The sequence below is a fragment of the Gallus gallus genome, chromosome 3, assembly GCF_016699485.2.
Source record: "Gallus gallus isolate bGalGal1 chromosome 3, bGalGal1.mat.broiler.GRCg7b, whole genome shotgun sequence".
In the NCBI taxonomy this organism is placed as follows: domain Eukaryota; kingdom Metazoa; phylum Chordata; class Aves; order Galliformes; family Phasianidae; genus Gallus; species Gallus gallus.
This window is the reverse complement of record NC_052534.1, coordinates 17613917-17635419: the sequence shown is the minus strand read 5'-3', so window position 1 is coordinate 17635419 and position 21503 is coordinate 17613917. Positions and strand designations below refer to the sequence as shown.

The 21503-nt window shown below is 41.2% G+C and overlaps 1 protein-coding gene across 8 annotated transcripts in view; it reads left to right on the top strand.

Annotated features, from left to right (window-relative positions):
• DISP1 (dispatched RND transporter family member 1) overlaps positions 1–21503 on the top strand; it is an 85675-nt gene that overhangs the window by 27297 nt on the left and 36875 nt on the right. For 4 of the 8 annotated variants that reach the window (XM_025149294.3, XM_040698524.2, XM_004935305.5 and 1 more), the window contains exon 1: positions 19471–19546. The exons of 1 other annotated variant lie outside the window; for it this stretch is intronic. The gene's annotated coding sequence lies outside the window, so the exon portion shown is untranslated. Of the gene's footprint in view, positions 1–665; positions 802–19470; positions 19983–21503 lie in introns of those variants that run through there. 3 more of the 8 variants (XM_040698521.2, XM_040698522.2, XM_040698523.2) reach the window with 3 other exon arrangements.

Here is a 21503-nt window from a genome sequence, read left to right as displayed (position 1 = left end):
AAGTTAAATCAAATATTGCAAAATGTTTTTCCAGGCTGTGACAGTGAATGCCTTATCTTAATGTTCTGCAACATTTGTTGCACTGATGGAACAAGAAATCCTTCCACAGCTATGGTAAATTAGTAACAGAGAAAGGTACTTTGTTACGTGTGGCAGTCTGCTTTGGGTGTTTTCCCTTCTTTTCTTTCTCTCTTCTAAAGGAGGGTAAGAGGTTCCTCGTCATTGTTCTTCCATAGATCATTGTATTCCAACCTGATAATGATGTTCAGTCTTCACTGTTCTGCAACCTTACTCTGCTTCCTAAGTCAGTTCAGTCTTTTAAGTCTTTTCATGCTCTTCTGAGAACCTTTTGTCTTAATATGTAACACTTTCAGCAGTGCTTGGGTGTTCAGCTGAGCGCTTCACATTAAGGGCATGTTGAGAGTCATACAATCATTGAAGCTGGAATAGAAAAATAGGATCATCTAGTCCTACTGTCAGCCGTGCCCACTAACTCAGTGCTACATCCACACAGGTCTTAAATGTCTCCAGGGATAGTGACTCCTCTACCTCCCTGGGCAGCCTGTGCCAGTGCATCATCACTCTGAGTCATTTTTTCCTAGTAGCCCACCCTGTGTCCCTGTTGCTGAGGCTGTGGGTTTTGTTTCTTCTCTCCCACCTCAAAGGCTGAACCAAGCTGCCAAGAATTCCAGTAACAGTGGTGAAGCTGGCCAAGGGACATCTGCTGCTGCCAACAAGCTGGAGATCCTGGAGGAGAAAGAGATCTTCCTCTTCTGGGGGAGGAAAGTGGAGCAGTGCAAGGTGAGAACATCACTGGCGCTCCTATGTGGGGGCCCTGCTTTGTCATGTGTGTGTTACTTATTTGTCTGATGTGAATCTCTACCCAGCTCTGCTTTATTCTTCTCACCTTACTGAGAGGCTGCACTGTAGCTGGTGATTTTTGGCATACAGGCTCTGGTTGTGAGCCCTGTTGACCTCCCATCCCAAGGTGAGGATGTCAGAGTTTCTGGCTGGCAAGTCATGATTTGGTGCTGAAAGGTGGTAGTCTATTTACTTTCTGTTGTGTAGGTAGGAATGTACTGAACGTAACGGAACCAAGTGTTTGTATGGGATTGGGTACTTGGGCTCAAATGATGGCATTGGTTGGGCTGAAACCCTCAATGAGCTTATACACAGTGTAGGGCAGACATACCTCTAATAAACCCTGTAGTTTCTTCTTGACAGGAATGTTTGAATGTCGCCATTCAGTTCTCTTGATCTTTAGGATTTCTCAGTCTGTGTCAAAACAGCAGTGCTCAAACTATGCACTTTTATTTGGGTTGTTTATACCTGCCTGAGATGTATTGCTTTGGAAAATATTTTTAAAAGTAAAACTTTCCACTCTAAAATTGAACAGTGTATTATATCATAAATAATTGTGTAAATTTGCATTTTCATATCAATATTATTGATAATGTTTTGATGCTTCTGCGATGAACGATTTGTTATAAAATGCCTTAGAACCGCGTAGGAAAGAGTTAATAAAGATTTATCTGCTTCATTTTTTCTTGTAAACTTTTCAGTTGCAAATATGAAATAGGTAAATATCCAGATTGCGTTTCAGCACTGTCTAGTAGCAGGCAGGAGGATTTCCACTTCAGTGCTGCACTTCATTAAATAGTTATAAACAGGAATGCTGCAGAAGTATACTGTGGGCACGTGAGGAGATTTCTAATAACCTCAAGGCTGGCTTCCAAATGATCTTATTAATTCTGTGAGTAATCCAGGGAAAATCAGTAGGGTTTCTCTGACTTTTGCCCTCCGAGGCTGCAGTTTTTACAGCTTGGAGAACTATTGCTAACAATAGCTCTTGAAGTGTAATTTTAAAAACCCCAGGAAATGTGTTCCTGTTTTTCTTTCTGATGCAGTTAGAACTGACAATTCCACTTCTTTAGTCCCTAACTCAGTGTGCCCCTGTTCCTGGAAACATATTTGGAATTCTGTAATGAAGTTTTTCACTTACCCGAAGTACATCAGATGTTGCACATGAGCATGGTTTCCAGTGGAGACATAAGCGTGCAGGCAGCTGCTGCCTGTGAGTCACACTCTTTCCTGGGCAAGGAAGGGAAGGACCTTGCTCAGCCCCTGGGAACTTGATGATTCCAGTGTTTTTGAGTGTTGGGAGGGTTTCTGTTCTGTTTGCTGACTGAAAGACTTGTCTTGGTCTTGTTTCTGGATGTTACTTCTTACAGTATATACAGAACTGTTAACTGTATCTAAACATGTCTCACTTTAAGACTGATGACTGACTGATCATTACTATGCAAATTAACCTTGACTGAGTAACAGTTCTCAGAGCAGCCAAGACAAGACATACTTTTGTGCCTTACCATGCAGTATTACAAGCGTATTTCTTTGTTGTGTATCCACAGAACCGATGCTATTGCAGTTTTCTGGTGTTGCTAGCTGCCTTATCTGTCTGCTTTGAAGTCAGATTTTTGCGAAAGTATGCCCTTTCACTCTAGTTAAATGGAGAAGCACATAATGTGATTCAACAGAGTTTTAAAAAAATTATCTGGTACTATTTAATCTGTGGTAATTACTTCATTTCCAGCTTAGCATTACTAATTTTATGATATCCTATTAAGAAGCAGATTTTTTTTTAAATCCAGATAGTTGCAATAAGAAAACCTGCTTTCTTTAGCTTGTTCATGAACTAGATAAATTGAGAGTTCATATTTGATTTTTCTGCTAATTTCCATCCATGCTTCTGTCATCGTCCTTCAGAGACTGCAAGACAGGTAATGTCTGTTTCTGATTTCAAGTGAAGGCAAAGTCAACCAGGACATTTCATGCTTATAGCCCAGCCCTGGGCTGTAAAACATCACTTTTGTACTTAAGGCATGGATGTCAATGACATTTTGCTTTGTTCTTCTTTCCGCTTCTCATCTCTTCCAATTAAAAGAATATGAAGTCAACCTCGTTTAAAAAAGTTTCTTAGATACTGCTAGGAAGCGCGTTAATGTATGTGAGTATTCCCAAATGGTATGGTTATTGACCTACAAAACCGGTAAGCCAAGGTGTGTTGTGAACTGGATTTCCAATAGCTGCAGGGTTGAGGTAATTCACAGAGATGCGGAGTCGGGAGTGTTTCGTGATTATCAGTGTGAATTCTGTACTTCAGCCATCACAGGTGAGTTGGGGAATGGGAAACTGTTCACCTATGTGCTTTAAGTGGTAGATACGCATAATCATTCTTTTGTTTTGTCTCTTTAAAAGCAACTTCTTAACTGTGAAAAGCATTTAAGAAAAGTCTACATATAATTTAATGGCTTCTACTGCTATTTCTAAAGTTCTGTGCTTTCAAGGCTTAGTGGTTTTCAGTATTTTCTTTCAAAGTGATAGGAGCTTTGGTGATGAATGGCTAGCATTTTTTTTTTTCAGTGATCTTCTGACAATTGAAAGTAGCTGCCCAGTTTGATTTGAAATTGGTAAAGTGTAGTTGTATTCTAACCTGTTGAATATTGTAACTGATTGAAAAAAAATCATTTCAGAATGATTTTGAAGTTGATTGGGGAGGGGGGAGGGAATAATCTATATATTGACTTCTTTGAATATTACTCTCTCCAGTCTCTAACAAAGTTTTATTTCATCATCTGGTTGTTTCCTCGTAGGAGGGTAGATAGCTTTCAAATAATTTTAACCTAAATTGGAAAAGAGAAGACATGCCTCATAAATGAGCTTTATGACGCCTGACACTTCAGTGTTGTGGAAGATGCAATTGCAATGCAGTACGCTGCAATGATGAAAAGGCAAAACTTGTTAATGGAATCCACAGAACCCGACTGCCCACAGAAGCTTCTTAATTGTGGGTTAAAGCTGTCCTGCACATCTAAACTTCTTGCGGTGACAGATAGTGTTTATGCAGAGAGGTATTTTAAGACTGCCTACAGGACAGATCCAGAGAGCTCTCCTTCCTTATCTAGAGACTGCTTGCCACTTTTAGAAATTAATCTTCAGAGTTCCTGCTTAGAAGATTTTGCAATTAGGAAAAGCCAGGAACAGAGAACATAAACACAGAAATAGAAAATGAGAGAGAAAAAACAAAGGAAAGTATAAATGAAGGAGATGCTGCCATGCCTGGAGCATAAGAAGAGATGGTGACTGTTAGAGTGGTAGAGCTGTGTGAAATGGACTTGGTAGTAACAACTCTATCTTTTAAGTATTTTTTCATGTTTTACAGAAATCGATCTTTTTTCAGAGTTATTTTGCTCCATTAAGGTGAAAGGCAGGTTTGGGCACTGTGCTCGCTTCCCTCTGTTCTGCCTTGGCCACGCGTGCTCCTCCCAGAGCATGCAGCCAGCAGCAGTGCTTGGAGCTGGATGGTGAGGAATTGCACCTCCCTGCTCTGCAGAAGGCTTCTGCTCATTTTCAGTTTTATTGTATTCCTCTGTCAATTATTGCATATGGATTCTTAGGGAATAGTTGGGTCTATGGTGATCTCATTTCTTTTCTTATCCCCCAAGCTTTCAGTATCTGTAAGGAAGAGGGGAATCTACCTTTATCCATGGAATGAACACACAAAGAAACGTTCACTATAGCAAGGAAGAGGCTTGGGGTGCTAAGATTTTCTTTCTAGTTAAAATGCAACTTGACATTTTTCAAATAAAGGATGGTATAATATACTGATACTTTGCAGCTTCAGTTAAGACTCATGCAATGGCTGTAGCAGGTTTTCATTAGTCTCCCGTACTGTTACATTGCAACAGGAAGAATAGATGCCTTAGCAACAGACTGCTGTGAAGTTAGGAGACGGTAATTCAGTGCTTACAAAAGAAAAAAAGGAAAACTGATTTTTGTCTCCAGTTACTCCACAGCACCCTTCATTTACATCTTGTTTAGATTTTACTGTGGCTTGTCAAATGTAGCACTGAACAGAAGCTTTGATTGATAAATGGTACGTGGAGCGTATATCTTGTAGGTGGCTGCGCTGAATGCTTCGGGTGTTGCACACAGCGCTGCCTGCCCACGCTGATGGCAGAGGCAAAGCTGCCAATGCAGACTCCAGAGCACTCCTTAGCCAGGAAACTGCAGCTTTGTTTTCCATGTGGTTCAATCCTTGCATTTTGTTTCTGACCTTGTTGGGTTTTTTGTTTATTTTGTTGTGTGTGTGTGAAGCTTTTCCTTCTCCTGAATCTTTCACTGTAACGGTTTAATGCTTTTGGAGATAAATTGAAATGGCACATACAGTGAAACAACTTTTCAACAGCTTAGTGCTAAGTGCTTCCAGATATAGATACAATTGACTCGCATCTACTCTTCATGAAAAATATAAGTCTTCATTTCTCTAAGGGATGTTTATTAATGCCTTCAGTGTTTATCATTGTATATGAGGAAGGTGTACATAATCCCTCTGTGTTAGAAAGAGCCTTCAACTGAAATTTATTAAAGAGTAGTTTACCCTGTCATGAACAAAGTGTCCTCTAAATCCAATTCCCTCTCATGAAAGCGTGAGAATTTCTCCGCTACTTGTGGTCTGTGCAAATCATCTGCACTACAAAAGGGCCATGTCTCCTTCCATTTTAGGAATCTGGGAAGGGTAAATATTTAAAGTGCTGGCGTAACAATAGCAGAAGTAGAAGGAAATTAAAGCTTGGGATCCAGTGCTGAGATGCATTTGGCTTAAATTGTGGGTGGAACAAAGAAAAGCTTTTCAGTAAATTGGTTAAAGGTTATGATTTTCATTTTTGGATTAAGGAATAAGCAGAACTGTTCTATGTCGAATAGACCACACAATTTCCCAGGCAAGAAATCTGTTTTGAAAGGGCAGCCTTTTTAGTTCTTAGTCAGATTGGTTTTTTGCTTTTCTCTCAGTGGAGCGTGTTTTTGATCAGTTACTCTATGATGGTCGCGGGAACTCATATTGCGCTGAGTTAAGGCCGCTATGGGAAATGAACAAGTCATTTTATGGACAATAACTGCAGGTATGAGAGCTTTGTGGATGTCAAGCCTAGGCGATGTTGGATGAAATAAATGAAGCACAGTGAAATCAAGACGATGGTGTAGAAATTCTAAGAGTTTACTATATAAACTCTTGGGTTTTTTAAGCTACAAAGCCCTTTGCACCCTAACAGATTGTTGTTGAATCCTAGGGAATTTCTAGCATCTATTGTTTGGAGCAGCTGTTAGATGTTGAGAAAGAGGATTCATCTGACCTCAGAGTAGAAAGAAAAATGTATTCTTCATCTTGATAAATTCAGTTCAGGTCGAGTAACTCTGTAGATATTAAAACCAATTTTCCTGGTATATTTCACTTATCTTTGCCAGAGTTTTGGCACTGTGTTCCAGAAACTGAATGTGCACGTTGTAAGGGCTGAAGTCTGTTTCTGCCAAAATTTGCCACGTGACTTATGAGCCTGTATAAAGACCTTTGCAGTAACTTCAGCTGATATTTGGCTCGTGACTTTGCGAGACAACTCCAAGTAATCCTTTGACTTAATTTTGAGCTATGTTGTATTTTTCAGAAAGAGACTGTACAGAGTTGGCTGGAGAAAGGTAGCTGTACTTTTGCAAAGATTTTAAATGTTCTGAAAGTTGGTTGGTTTTTTTTGTCTTTGTTTTTGTTAGGCAATCTGATTTCAAAGTTAAAATGAAAGAATGCTAGATATCTGTATAGAAAGGAAAAGGGCTTGTCTTCACGGGTTTGGCTGACAGCTGCCCGCAGGTAAGACAGCCTACTCAGTAGCGTTCTCTGATGCCTCCTGCCTCTTAGCTCTCACTCACAGTGCTCTACTGGTATGGTGCATCAGAAAAGGCAACCTTCCAGTTAATTTGCCTGGAAGGCTGTCAGACTTTACCATCGTGCTTCAATATTTTTTTTGTTACTCTTAATATAATTTTGATTTTTACAGTTTCCAGATGGTAGGTAATTCATTGCAGCCCCTGATGGAGTTTGTTGAGTTTCAGATCACCTAATGACTTGAAGACTAGCAGAAGTTTCTTTTCAGATTCAGGTGACTTTTGTTGCAAAGGGAGCTAGACCCACAGAATGCAAACTACAATGAAATATAGCCTGAATCTTACTGAATTTAGAGTAAATTCTAGAAGATGGAGCAACTCAAAGAAATCCTTATTTCAGTAAGACCATTTACTCAACTTGGAGATCTGAAGAGCTAAACCTGGTGCCAGAAGGTAGATGAACAATGTGATGTTCTTTGCCATGATGATATGGAATCTGGCACAGCAAAGGAGGCTGTTTGCCCACTCTGTTCAGAAGCTGAGCACGGAAGGCGATACTGAATCTCAGAGTTGATTATTAAAGTAATTTTTCAGCCTTTTGCATCACTCTCTTACTGGGTATTTCTTTTAATTGCACGAGATGTGTTAGTTGTTAAAACAAAAACACTGAAAATCTTGAGCAAAAAAAAAAAAGAGGAAATTAGAAAAGCAACTGGAAACTGAAGTTGGACCATGAAATCTGCTCTCTGTGGTTGTTTGGTTTTATAATTACAAATTGGTATCTGTTTATTTCATGGACAGTGTCTATATGACACCAGTTGGATTTTGGTCATCTTTCCAGGGATCTTGTGATCAGGGTCAGTGGGATTCAGACACCTTTGTACAATAGCTTTTTAGAGGTAAATAAAACATTTATAGCAGCACACTTCAAATATATGTAAGGCATGTGGAACTGTACAACTTCTGTGGGTTCAGTACTAACAAACATGGCACAGTTGCAATAGCAAAATGGCATGCATTTTGAGGTGAAGTTTACTTAAAAATGTGGACTTCAAAATGCTTTTAGCTACTGTCATTGCTTCTAAGGTTCTTGGTCAAGTCTGGCAACACCCACCAGAACTTGTGGGGACAAGAGGGACAAAGGTGCCCATTGCATGGGGATTGAGAAGGAGTGGGGAGTTTCCTTCAGAAGGGTTTCAAACTTGGATTTCTGACCAAGTAGTAGAAACTTAGCTACTCAGCTTTGCCTGGATTGGGAACAGGAACATTCTTTGTGCAATTAGGAGTGCAAAATTTACAGATCTGGGGTGAGGAAGAGTGCAAGCAAGGGAAACAGGGCTTTGTAATCCAACATTGAGGTCACTTACCTGGAAAGGAGGAAACACAGGCTGTACTTTGAGGATTGTGTGTGTTTTACATGAAACTGCATGGAGTTTATGATTAGTCTTGGAAGCATAAGCAGACCTAAACAGGGCCTGTAAAGTGATGGACTGAACAATTGTGTTTTGTAAATAATTTTGTGAAGCTTTAAAATGACACTAGTGAACAGAATGAAGGTAAGATTCTGTAGATGCTGTTTCTTGGTTCTTTTTCCCTCCAGATTCTCGATATTTATACAGTTTCTTCATTTCATAGTGAAGAACTTTGCGTAGTGAAAGTTACTTCTGTTTTAAGTGCATGATGATCAAGCTACAGTTTGTGCACTTGTCAGAAAGTATTCTTGATCTGTTCTGCAGTTTTAAGGGAGGAATGAGCATGCTGAAAATCAACAGCAGTTCTGTATCCACAGATGTGGACGTAAAATGTTGAGGTAATAGTGGTGCATGCCAGCACTCGTGTATTTCTGAGTTTATAACTTTGAAGTGAAGAAAATGAAAAAGCATTGTACCATAATTAGAGTGTTAAAGCAGGTTCTTGTGTTTACCTCTAATTTTGATAGTTTAAAAAGCGTATTTGTTATTAGCTAAATTTACAATGGCAGCTTTAGGTTTCTAGGAAGCTCTAGTGACCTCTGTAAAGAGGTAATTCAGTGAACCTGTCACTAATAATTTCACTCTGCAGCTAATAGTAATGGGTTTAATCCAGAAATTATGAGCTGGGCCCCTTTCCCTGAGGGAAGTATTTCTTTCCATCTTAAATATAAGGAGGGGGGAGCATAGTAACTTTAACAGGACCTTGCTTTTCTTTTGTTTTTGAAGTGTAGGGGGCTTTTTAAATACTGTATGGCACCGAATTTTTCTTCAATTACCTCCATCTGAAGTCACACTAATGTCATATTTTTTTACCCATGCCATTTTAATGGAACACAGCTTTGCTTGCTGTTGCTTTCTCATGTTTACCTGCTCTTGCAAACGAGCTCATGATGGCTGCAGTCTTTTAGAACCCTGTGAACCCTGACCATGTTAATCATGCTCTGACTGATAGTCTGAAGGGCACCGATGCTTCTGACTGCTGTTAAAGTAGCTATGCTAGTAGATAGTAATGCAGCAATTGTGATGAAAATTTGTATAAAATAATTATGCTGTTGGGTTGTTGCAAAGGAATAACGCCTTCAGTGGCCTTACAAATTGTAACTATTTTTAATATTGGCTTTGAATGTCAATAATTCGGTTCTCCTCTGTCTTGTCCTAATGAAAAAAAGTCCCTGCATACAGGGGCTGGAACTCCAGTTTGTAAGCATTTGAAACACAGCCCTTTGGCTTCTTATTTTGTGAGAATTCTGAATTAATTCAGCAGTAGCTTGTTTTATAGAAAATTTTCAACCAGTAGTTGTGCCTCTTGCTTACGCTTAGCCCTCCTATTTGCAGTTCTGTTTTTGTAGTTTGTTACATTTTTTTCTTGAGCAAAATTGTTAAATTTTAGCAAAATCTATCAACTCAAACACTATTACTTTTACCGAATACGTTATAACATACACTCTACATACATTTGTACTCCTGAATGGACCTAATCATCAAAGCCACTGAAGGAAGCGGGTGCCTCTGAAAGAATAACCATTGTTTGTCCTTGCCTGATATGGTCACCATCCTTACACCAGGAAATGTGCAGGTATACAGTGAGTTGTATTTGGGGAACTTACTGTGATTAAGACTAATCTGTGAGTAGGAAGGGTGGGAGGGTAATGTAGCATGTAAACATGATAGGCACTTGCCTTATAAAATTATCACCTAGCATTCAAGCCCCTTGTTCTGTAACCTGGTGCAGGCATTCCAGGCTTCTTTCTCTTCCTCCTTCCCTGTCCCTGGAAATGCATGATTTGCCCTCACTCCTTACTTAGTAGCTGAGGAACTTGAGGTCACCTGTTTGCATTCTCCTTACACAAACACTGCTGGTCCCGTCCTATATCTCATGCTTGGCCATACCACAAAGGCAGGAAGAACACAGGTGGGTATTTTCTAACACCTAGGAATGACTTCATATGCGTCTGAGTGCTATGAGCAGATCCCCATGATGCCTTTAATTCACAGTGAGAAAAAGTGTAGCGGATGTGGCCTACAGGTATGAAGAACAAGTCCTCTGAAATTGATTGGGATGCTTTTCTTGATTTTATTTACTTACTGTCTTTCTGTCTATCTTAGTTTCTCTCTAAAGTGAAGTCTTTGGAAGTGTGTGAGGTTGTTTGTTTTTTTTTTCACTGTTTGAGCAGGAATTTACATTTAGTGCACTCAAATGAACTAATAAAAATAAACTTGGTTCACTTTTCTCAGTTTGTCGAAATCCCCGATAGATTTATACAGAAGTTGATTTGGAAAGAGCATTAGCGTGCAAATATGATTATTTTCTGATAAATGGATTGGCCTTCTTGTTGCTGCTCATCACCTCTCAATGGCTGACTGGGCCTTGAGTCCTTGCTGGGAAGGTCAGTACCTGACGTGTGCATTGCTCAGATTAAATTAGTATCTGGCTGGTGGCTGTTAAATATTCTAGACTAAACGAGACTGTTCTGTTAAATAAGATTTTAAATTGTAAAAAAAAAAGTTCAGGTTTTACTACTTCAAGATTGGCTATAAAGATTCAATGGTGAGTAATAAACAGATCTGTTACCTTTATTAAAATTAGCAATGACCATGCCCTGAAACAGGTACATGCTCCAATTAAGTGAACTGGAAGAGAAAGAGCTGCAAAGGGACCAAACTTCTCATAGCCATGAAACTGCTTTGCAGCTGCTGCCATGAGGCTGCCAGAAGTCATCAGTAGCTTCTGTCTGTCTGGTATGGAGGTAGCACACTTTGTACAACTGTACTACTGCTGGCATATACCCAGTCACTCTGGGTTTGCCAGGATATATAAAAAGCTCTCCACAGTTTTCCACTCCAGCTCTCCACTCTGTAATGACCAAAAGTTATTGGTCTTCTCTTAATTCCCATCCCCTTGTTTCTTGTGCCCCAAACCAGGCTCACTCCGGCTGCTTCAGAGTCTTGCAGTATTTCATGATCCTCAGATCGCAGCTATGCAAAGAAACTGTACTCATAAATACATTTCAGCAGCTAATCCTCTTCAGATTCCTTAATTCTTAGGTGAAGAGAGTTAATCTGATACGACAGTTCATCTAAGGAGTAGATCCAAGTCTTGTTCAGTCAAATCTCCTAGAAACAGAGCGTATTTAATTCATATAAAATGGGTAGCATGTTTTAACTAGAAAAAGCAATATATTCTAACTGAATTGGTGACATACCTCATAGATACTGTAGTAGGAGTAATCAAAGTCTGATCTTGAATTTGATCTTTAAATAGCTATCCAACAGTACTTACTTGAGTGTAAATCTCAGGAGCTATCACTGGATTTGAAAAGCCTGCAAGCACGTCATCTTAGACAACTGTTCCACACTGGATGTCTTCAGTGCAGGAACTGTTTGTTAAATGGACCTCATGCAGAGATCTAGTATTTCTTGGTTTATTTCTTGCTAATACAATCAAAATGCAATTGTTATACATCCTGTGCTTTTCCAAAAGGTTTTTAGATTCAGAACTGATTGATTGTGGTTTTCTACTGATGAGAATATAGCTCGGAACTGTGACTCCAGAGAGTCAAGTTTTTAAGATAAATCTCAATATCCTTAGGCATCATATGAAAGGAATCGATAGCTTTGGGAAAAAAAAAAAAGTAGAGAAATGTTACAGAGATGCTTAATAGTTTAGACTTGTCTCAAGTTTTTTCAGCTTAGAAGAGCAGATCAGACAGACATGTCTCAAACTTACTTCAGAGAGCAGCTTTGGAGCTGATGTGACTTATGTATGGTAGACAGTCACTGGAGTTTAGCCTAAACAGTGTGAAATCAGAGAGTCCCAGAGAAATCTGACATCTCCTTCTAAAGGTATGAAGGCCGACGCTGCGAAAAGTCTGGTTCCTCGGGTATCTGAAAGTAGGAGATGTTCCCAGGCTCACATCTGTTTGCCAAGAGACAGTGAGAAAAGATTGACTTCACATTGCCTGAGTTGTGTAAGGGTAACCCTCTGAAAGGCGAGCGGTCTAGTGAGCAAACATTGAGTTTGTGCTCAAATAACATTTTTTCTCTTGCCTTGTCTGTCAGGCCTTCATTAGTGTGTCAGTAAAGCTCACATCAAATAAGACCTTCTCTATGGGCTCTAGCACTGTTTACTCAAAACACTCAGATCTTTTTTTTTTTTTTTTTCCTGAAGGAAAAAACGTCTGTGCTTATTTCACTTTCCTAATGAGGAGTGGTGAAGGTGTGATGGAAGTTGTGCACAGAAGGAGAGCAGGAGCTTTTCCATGCATTGTTTGAAGACTTAGGCCACTCATTTTGAAACTCCTTCAGGAAAAAAAATCGATAATTAAGAAGTGGTGGATGTTTTTTCTCATTTTTAGGAAGCCAAGGAACTGTGGATAGGTTGAAAGCTGAAATTTCAATAGGTGGAAGCATTTCAGAGTAACCAAGATTTGCTCTTAAATGAATAAATACCTTTCTATTTTCTTTAGCTGAGATGAAATGAAATACCAAAATGAATAATTTTAATGCGAGTGTTTGAGTCAGCAGTACTTTTGCAGTTGCAATAAGTATTAATGTTAGATTTTTGGTTTCCTGAAATTGAAGCACAAAACAATTGTCCCCAAGTTAAAAGCGAGAGAGAGAGTGTCACTTTTTCCCCTTCTTTTCCAGTTAAAAATAGTAGTTATATTTTATGGACTACTGCTGTATGGATTCTTCTAAATGATGGGAAAAACAGAGTTTTGTTATTTCTTTGATTATAGCCAAGTTAGTCGCAACATAGTAATTACTGTAACAGATCTGGCAAAGTGTATTTCTCCGCTTATTTAGGAAAACATACTGCAGTAGGAATTTTCACCACATCATCAGGATGGTGCTTGCAATACTGGTGTTGTCCAAGTGATGGAATTATTGCTGTTATTTATGTCACTTGTTTATTTCTGTTCAGGTAAAGCATTCTGTTATTTTTCCCTCTGCGTTCGTTCTGGACTGTTTTACAAGTGACATTCTATATGCATGCACTCATATAAGGTACACTGAAGTGTACTTCGTTCATAGTGGAAAAGGTACACCTGTGAGAAAGGAATGTGAATGAGAAAATGTAGCTGTGTAAACATGTTTATGCAGCTGCATTTTAATGTAGCTTATTATCGGAGCTCCCTTTGCCGGATAAAGCTGTTACAACTGAAGATAAGCTATTAAAAATTTCTCCAAAACGTTATGAGCCAAAGATGAATCAAAAGTCATACGTGCTCAATTCTGCTTCCAGATTTGCTTGTACTTTTAAACGAGTTGTCTTCATATCAGTGTCTGAAAACTTTCAGATGTTGGTAATACTTGCTCATGAACTTTCCATATTAAAGCAGTTTTGGAGATTATTGTATGTTTTTTGGTTTGTTTGTTTTTTAAGATTTACCTCTATTAGATCTTTGCAGAGAAAGATCATTCAGCCCATGTTAGTGTTTCTGTTCTGTAAATAGGTTGAACATGATAGTCTTATATGTCATAAAACTCAACCTTAACGTGCAGTGGTTTGTGATAAAACCCAGAATCTCAAGGAAAAACGGTTAAAGAAATACTTCAGTGAGTCATTTTTCAGTTGGGAAAAGAGGACTGCAAAATGTCACTGTGGTACTTTGAGAACATTTAAAGAAAATCAATCAAAATAGCTTAGAATCCTGCTTTATTTGTTTGCGGCATCATTGGCCTGAGTTTTTAATTACACAAGGGACTGGGAAGATATTGTTCTAGGCACTATGTGGACAAGGAAAGTCATTCTTTGCCCTCCAGAAATGTATTTTTGTGCTTTGCCTTTGTGAGGTCATATCATCTGAAGTAATGCAGGTCCGGCTTCCAGAATATTAAAAGAAAGTTGATTTGTTGCATAAAATGTAGTGTGCAAATTTCCCAGTTATGAACCAGGAATTCAGTGTTTATTTGGTAGAGGGGAGGAATCCCCCATAACACCACCAAAAGAGACCCCAAACCCAAATCCACCAATAAATAGAGCAGGAATAGCAATAGTGTCTAACACTTCTGTATTACTAGTGCTGAAAAAGGCTGCTTTACAGAGTTGAGGATTTCTCAGTCTCTTCATTTGCTTCATCCGTGGCTTTTTTTAGGGACATAAATTATGAAAGATCTTGTGATGAAGTCTGGATGAGTGGAAACTGGAGAAGGACAGCCAATTCACGTCATCCATTGATCAGACAATATTTCATTTTCATGGGACTAGCAGTCAGGTGGGAGTCTCAGTACTTAAGGCTTCAGCTAGGGACACGATGGTACTTAATCCATTTTGCTTATATTGCAACCTATATTTATGTCAAAGTTTGTCTTCTTTACCCCCTGGGGGGAAGAAAAAAAATTATAGAACAATGCCAGTGTAAGAGGTTGTGAGTTCTTACATTTAGTACCTTGTATTTCATCCACTTGTCTTCTTCATCCCTCATCTCAGAGAGAGAAACCCACACATTTAAGCATATTTTTCACTCTAGGGGCCTTTCTTATTCTTTTAAAATATTCTCTTCTATCTGTGGCTGTATAACCTAGATTGTGAATTAGCTCTTCTGGCTGTTCAGAGGCTCCAGAGTGCGATTTTTGAGTTTCCATCACGGGAATGATGCTTGATGCATGCAGCTTCAGTTTAGGTCTAAAGCCACTGAATCACATCTGTGTGGCTGTAGCCTCAGATAAATCAATCTGTCTTTACAACGTATTTCTAGATGCAGGGCCACTTGGGAGTACTGTGTAGACACTAAGTTCTCTCTGTGGAATCGTATGGTGTGACAGGACTAGAGCTGAATTAGGTCTGGTAACCTGATGGATCAAGTTGATTCAGTCTGATTAACTTATCAGTGCTGTGCTTGCTCTCATCTCCCTGTCTACTGTTGTTATCTGGAAAATCCCAGTGTGTGCTTCTGAATAATTCAAGTAGCTTCTGCTAGCTCAGTATTTCCTCAGGTGTTATACAGAAGTATTACTTTTCATGCTAAAATATAAGTGATTGGTTCCCTAATGCATTTCTCTAACTGCACTGATGGATTTAAACTGCCCACTGCCAGTGCTAGGCTGTAGCATCCGAGTTGCAATAACCAATATCATGTCCAAGAGAGGAAGTTTTGTAGGTGGATAGGAATTGTAATAAAAATTCAGTGTAGGTGTAATAAAAATACTCGCAGAGCATGTGTGCCGCATACAGTCCTTGTGCTGTCTTTTTAACCTCTAATTAGCTCTTTATTTCTATTCCATAGTCCCTTATTCTCTCCAATTTATTAGCAATTCAGCAGAATTTCTGCAGTGTCTGAGCTGTCCTCTGTCTGGCCTTCAAGGATTGCAAAACCTTTGAGATTTTTTTTTTTCCTGAGCACTTGCATAGCGCTTTAGCATCAATTTGTCCCCAGAGCACCCAGAAAGAGCCACTGGCTCTCCTATTAAAGTTTAACATTGTCAAAGTCCTTCAGCCTCTCCTGAATTTGCGTCTCTGAAAGATACTGCTGTTACAATAAGTATCTGTGATTAATGTCATATTAAGCTCAGAGGCATGTGACGGCATCCAGCCAAGAGAAGGGGATGGTGCTTGCTGGCATTGCCTGTCCTCTTCAGAAGAGGATGGTGATCAAGTCTGTGAGCTCTTTGTACCTTGTTTGAATAGAGAGTAATCAAACTTTGTACCCCATAACACGGTGTGTCAGCCATGCTTGTAAATACAATTCATTTTAGGGTAATCTTTTTATATACGTAGGTCACTCTGGAAGTAATGCCTCAGATTTATTTATGTGGAAACAAGAACAAAGAGCACCATTCTCAGAAGATGTAGTGAGGCAGTGGCACAGGCTGCCCAGGGAGGTTGTGGAGTCACTGTCCCTGGAGGTGTTCAAGAACTGTAAACATTGTACTAAGGAACATGGTTTAGTGGGCCACATTGGTGGTAGGTGGACAGTTGGACTAAGTGATCTTAGAGGTCTTTTTCAACGTCAGTGATTCTGTGAAAGTATAATTCAGTTGAATCTTGAATGTGGTGCTCCTCATAAGTTTTTGTTGTTGTTCTAGGAGCTATCTTACTATGCTCACTGCGTGTTTTACGTTGATGTTAAGCATACTATAAAAATGTTATTTTACAACCAGTGTTTTTGTTTGTTTCTGAAGAAACAAACTGGTCCTTATGATGAATTATGATGGCTTGCCAATTCTTCTAAGTTTAAGGGATTTTTTTCTTTGATCAGAAGACGCAGAGTACTTCTGTTTGCTAGAATAGCCCATCTGTTATCAAAGGCTTCATGCTCTGGTCACAAATTATCATTTTTAGATGTCATGGATTACTTAATATTCAATATGATGTAACAGATTTTCTTTTGCTCATTTTTTTTTCCTTTGTGCTTAGCTAAGCTTTGAGAATTTACTATATTTGGCAGAAGTTGTTGCTTGTAAAATGTTGTGATAGACCCATAGATTGGAACTTCTTGAATTGGAGAATCTGGTATTGACTTAGAGCAAGGCTGAGTTGGTAGTGCAGGCATCCTGTAGGTTCTGTGTGTGTATGCACTTCCAGGTGGTAGATAGCGTAGCGTTACTCATTTATCTTGTCTAGGTTTCCACAGATCCAATCTGACATCTTCAGTCTGTCTTTAATTTTTCTAAATGCTTCCTTCTTTTCCATCCTGTTTTCCTGTGCCTGTATTCCACATGGTGCAGAGCACTGTTTTATCTCCTAATTGTTCACTTACAAATGATGAAGTCAGCATTTGATGTCACTGGGGATGAACAGTGGGATATGTAGCAACATTAAAAGCTGAATATAGTACAGAGGTGGACGCTGAAGGGGATATCAGACAATCAAGGCTTTATGAGGATAGTATGTGGGAAAACGTTTCTTCTTGCAGCCGCTCACAGTGCTGAGTTTGTCTTTCAGATGCTGTAAAGCCAGTAATTGAATAGGCCTGTAACTCAAAAATATGATACAGTATTTAAATTTAATTTGCACAGGAAATGTTTTATTAGCGTAACCTATGAACATACATTATATCTTCACTTTACTATCTTGCTTGAGAACAAAGTACCTGCAGTGAGTTGATAGGTCAAGATATAGTAACACTGATCCGTGCAGTACATATAATACCAAGAGCTTTAGTAGGTTGTAATCCTTTTGATCTTTATAGTGCTCTTCCTCCCAAATATCAAAGTGGGAAGAAAATGTTAACAGGCCTTGAGATGGTTAGCAAGTAGATGTGGTGCAGTATCAGCAGTAAACTGATATGCAGCAGTATTTGCGTAATTAAGAACTTCATTAGTAAACAGTTTTGCAAAAAAAAAAAAATGCAGAGTTCTGTGGTTTAAAAAAAAAAAAGCTTTCAGGTTATTGTTGTGACACTTCTAAGCGTTTATTGTGTATTTTGGATATTCAGAATGTAAATACCTTACTATGGTCCTCTTTTGTCTTATGGTTTTAAGCTATCTGCTTTGCAGTATTTGCAGTATTAGTGTTTTATTCATGAAATGAGTTCCCTGTAAAAGCAGTCCTGGATCACCAGCAGTGAATGACTCTATGATGGTAGAACATATTTTTTCTGCTGAAGAATCCATTAATGTCAGAAAAATCTCCTTCTAGGTATGATGCTGATGTTGTGTGGAAGGGGGGGAAATGGGCTGCTGAAGCCAGTAAAACTCTTTTTGGAAGTAAGAAAGGTGAGAAGCTTTGGTTTCAAAAAAAAAGTTTCCCCCTTCAGAGTGTCAAAGTCTTTCAAGTCTTTCAACATCTGTTAAAGGCCAGATCGTGACGTGCAGGGGGAGCTGTTGTGCACCTGAACTCAGTCCAGAGCTAGGATGTATATTTCTGGGGAACGCTGAGGCAACAGAGCCCAAGTTGTGGTAAGGGTAAAGATGCCTGTGAATGAGAAATTCCTTTTACTAGAACTACATTCTTCACCCTACCAGCTCAGCTTGGCCTGAAATCAGAGCTTCCTATATTTAAGAGGAGGGAGAAGAGAGTACTTCACCAAAGACAGCCTCAGGTGAGTTAGGAGCTGCTGAGTGGAGTGGGCTGGATGATTAGATCTGCCCCAGGAGGATGCCAGTTCTAAGATTTGCATTAGAGATACTCAGAGCTGAGGAAGAAACAGATGTCTCCCAGAACATGAGGTCTGTAAGGTTTGGGAGCTGGTAAGAGCAAGCTGAAACCAAGTTGTGGCATTTCCCACGGCAGTATTTTTTAAAGTTCCTCAGAATACAACCACAGATCCAGTGCGTGCTGTGTTTCCTACTCTAACAAAGTCTTAGCTAGCTTTCCAGTACTGTGTGCTGCTTTGCACTCGTGGCCCTCGAACTGAGGGTTTAAGTCTCCTCAGGACTTGGTGATTTTGATGATCAGTACAGGTCTTAGGGGGAGCGGCTGAGGGAACTGGGATTGTTCAGTCTGGAGGAGGCGCAGGGGAGACCTGTGGCTCTCTACAACTGCCTGAAAGGAGGTTGTGGCCAGGTGGGGGTCTGCCTCTGCTCCGTGGTAGCAGTGATACGATGGGGGGGAATGGCCTCAAGCTGCACCAGGGGAAGTTCAGGCTGGGTATGAGGAAAAACAACTTCTCAAGGAGAGCAGTGATGCTGTGGCACAGGGGCTGCCCAGAGGGGTGGTGGTGGAGTCGCTGTCCCTGCAACTGTGGAGATGTGGCACTGAGGGACGTGGGCAGTATCGTTGGTAGGTGGATGGTTGGACTAGGTGCTCTTGGGGGTCTTTTCCAACCTTAATGATCCTATGACCTCTGGTTTTCGTTTGTTGTACCTTACGGCCTGTAAGCGGACAGGCGCTCGGATGTGCAGTCCCTGCAGGTGGCTGACAGCCACGCGGTGGAAGTCGGTGCTGGAGGTGGAGCGGGAGTTGTCGGGAACTAACGAGGAGTGAGGCAAGTTCCCAAAGCACTCCAAGTGACACCGGGCGCTATTCTGTGTGCCGCTTTCCCTGATAATTTCACTCGCTTGCGGTTTACGGGCGAGTTGATTCCACTTTCCCTTTCTATGCAGGCGTGCGTGTGTGTGAGAAGAGAGGCGCGGGGCGGTTGAAACCCACCGGTCCCAGTGGGTGCCCGCTGCTGCGGAATATGGCTTTAATCTCCACACTGGCTTTCATCAGGAGGATCAAAGACGGGCGGCAGCGCGGGGCAGAGGCCCCCAGACGCGGCGCAGGAGCCGTGCGGCCGTTCTCCGTGCCGCGCTGAGGCGGGGGGAGGCGGCCTCTTCCCCAGGGGGGCCCGGCCCCGCCACGCCCGCCCCGGCCCGGCCCCCGCCGCCGCCGGCGACTCTCTGCGCGCTGCTCGGCACCGTGCCATTGTTCGAGCGGGCGGCCGGCACCGCGCTCGGGTCGAGGCTGCGATCTGCTCGGCCCGCGCCTGGTAAGTGCCGAGGGAGCTCGCGCCGGCTGGAGAAGAAAGCGTTAAGGTGTAGATCTTGCTAGGAGTACTGCCTGCATTCGGTTTATTTCCGCTGAAACGCCGCTTTGTAGCGTAAGCGGAGCCCTCCGCTTGCGAGAGGCTGCAGCGGGAGGCGAGAGAACAGAGAGAAGCGGCCCCGCGTCACGCTCCGGCTGTCCGAGCGGGTCCGCCGTCATACCAACAGCGGTGGGGCCGCCGTGCCGTCCTAGCGCAGCTGGGCACGGGGAGGCTCCGGCGGGGAGGGGAAGCGGAAAGGTCCTACGGGAGTGCGTCGCTTTCGAAGAAAGTCGTCGTTGGGCTGGCGGTGTGAAACTGCCGCCTCGGTAGGTGCCGGGCTGCTCTGCTGCCCGCTCCACGCTTTGTACCTGTCTGAGGTGCCGTGGCGCTCGTAAGAAGTGTAAGCTGTTGGTGCTACTGTCAGAACGGGGGGGGGGGGGGGGTTGCTGTTCTTGGCAGCAGACGCTGAAAAGATTTTCCTGTGTAGTTTTCTGATGTGAACAGAAAACCGGTTTTGAAACAGATCGTCGAGTGGTTCTTTAACCTGCAGTGTGAGGTGGTGATGCGGTCAGGACGGTGGGAGGGTAGCTGGGGCTGTATCCTTAGGAGCACTTTTTTGCCTCCATTTACAGCTGTAGTAACGTAAATGGAACAGCAAGATGAGCCAGAAACTGCGGGACTTTCAATACGAGTAACTTCTTTTAGATAAAGAAAGATGTGGGTTTTGTGTGTGTGTGTTATCCCCCTATGTAAGCAGGATTCGAGCTAGCTTGGGTCAGAATTTTTGCAGTTACGACAATTTAGATATCTTCTGTATGGTAAGGGCAAGTCAGCAAGTTGTGTAAATAAGATTTGGGGTGCTGAGACCCTCCCAGCTGTAACCAGTGCGTTGCAACTTGTAACAGATCTCCATGCTCTTACACTGCGCTGAGGTGTATGTGCCTTCCAGAGCTAGGCATGCTTTTCTTGAAGGATGGTTTGTTCTCATCAGGTCCATCTCTATCTGTCTCTTTCCCTTTCCAGAGCTTTGGTTACGTGAAACTCTTTTCTGCTCTTCTTATACATATATATATGTGTGTGTGTGTGTGTGCATATATATACATATATCTCTTTTTTTTTCCTCTATGCATATATGTTTAATTTATTTTAAAATTTAATCACAGCACAAAACTTCTAGAAAAGAATTTTCAGGGCTCCTTGTTACTTCTATTTTTAGCTTAATTATTATGAGCTCTGACTTTCTAGCTAAAGCACTGCAATTGATTTCTTTAAGCAGAGCCTGGCAAACGATTTCTGTAAATGGTCTGCTGTTGTTTGTGCCAAGAAAAGTAACTTTAGCTTAAAAGCAAAATAGATGTTTGCATTTCTTGAGCAATCTTTCCCACCCTCTGCAGCCTTTCCCAGCTCGCACAGCTGGTGGTGGTGGTGAGTGGCTCCGTGTGCCAGCTCGGCAACACTGACTCACCAGTGCCCATCTGCACCGTGAGCTACGCGCTGGCGTGGGGACATCTGGAAACTCCCTGTCACAGGAATTGCCATTCCTCAGCCAGCCTGCGATGCAGGAAATGAAATCATGGTGGCTCAGGTTCAGGATGGGACAGCTTCATAGCGGGTCGGGCTGTTGGGAGGGATGGAAGAATTGGCTCTTTTTTCCTTCTTTTTTTTTTTTTTTTTTTTTTTTTTTTGAAAAAGTAGGTACAATATGAAAGAGGGGAAATTTCCATTCTGCAAATCTCTTCTGCTTCCTAACTGTCTTCTAACTACTGCCGCATGGTAGAAGTGCACAGACTGCTGAAAGCCTGCTCCTTACTGGGGAGACATTAATTGGGAAAATGTGTATTTATAGAGTGCTCAGAAAATAAGTTGGCTATAATCACTGCTCTCTCTCCAAAGTAGGAACTGCATCATATTGCTCCTCAAA